Consider the following 1097-nt stretch of genomic DNA (forward strand, 5'->3'; position numbering starts at 1 on the left):
ATGGTAAACGCTAATAATTTTGAGATAAAACCATCACTGATTCAAATGGTACAACAATCTCAATATGGAGGTATTGCTACCGAGGATCCAAATTCTCACTTGTCAACATTTCTTGAAATTTGTGATACAATTAAATTTAATGGTATTAGTGAAGATGCAATTAAATTTTGATTGTTTTCATTTTCACTAAGGGATAAGGCTAAGGTTTGGCTACAATCTCATACTCCAAATACTTTTACTACTTGGGATGAATTAGCTAAGGCTTTTCTTAATAAATTTTTTTCACCTGGAAAAACTGCTAAATTGAGAATGGATATAACTAGTTTTTCTCAACAGGAAGGAGAGACATTGTATAAAACTTGGGAGCGCTATCGGGAATTGCAACGAAAATGCCCTCATCATGGTCTACCCGATTGGCTAGTAGTCCAAACATTTTATAATGGTCTCACCTATCCAACAAAGACGCATGTAGATGCAGCAGCGGGAGGAGTTTTGATGGGAAAGACAGCTGAGGAAGCTCAGCAATTGATCGAAGAAATGGCTACTAACAACTACCAATGGGCAAACGAACGAGATAATTCAAGGAGAACCGCAGGTATGCTCGAAGTAGACACCTTGAATATGTTAAGTGCAAAAATGGATAATGTGGTTAATATGCTTAATAGGCAAGTTGGTTCTAGTTCTAATCAAGGAGTAGTTTTTGCATGTTGTACCACTTGCGGCGGAGATCATGATGATTTTATGTGTTCTAGCAGTGAACAGGTTCAATATCTCAACAATTACAACCGTCCACCCTGAAACAATCCATACTCCAATACTTATAATCCAGAATGGCGTAATCACCCGAATTTTGGATGAAAAGATCAAGGGAACCAACAAAAATCAGTTAATCCACCGGATTTTCAACAAAAGCAACCACTGCATGAGTCCAAACCAGCTTGGGAATTGGCGATTGAATAGCTAGCCAATGTATCAAATGATAAAGTTGAAAAGTTAGCTAGTGCCACTACTCAACGGTTTGAAAGAATTGAGGGAAGAATGGACCAACTCACCAATATGTATAGGAATGTTGAGGTTCAATTAGGCCAAATTGCTAA

General features: G+C 37.6%; 1 non-coding gene across 1 annotated transcript; it reads right to left on the reverse strand.

Annotated features, from left to right (window-relative positions):
* Positions 1-300: 300 nt before the first annotated feature.
* LOC113769699 lies at positions 301-407 on the reverse strand. Its single transcript, XR_003468246.1, has one exon. It is a non-coding gene; the product is annotated as a small nucleolar RNA R71 (small nucleolar RNA).
* Positions 408-1097: the final 690 nt, after the last annotated feature.

Source organism: Coffea eugenioides, chromosome 4 (genome assembly GCF_003713205.1).
Source record: "Coffea eugenioides isolate CCC68of chromosome 4, Ceug_1.0, whole genome shotgun sequence".
In the NCBI taxonomy this organism is placed as follows: domain Eukaryota; kingdom Viridiplantae; phylum Streptophyta; class Magnoliopsida; order Gentianales; family Rubiaceae; genus Coffea; species Coffea eugenioides.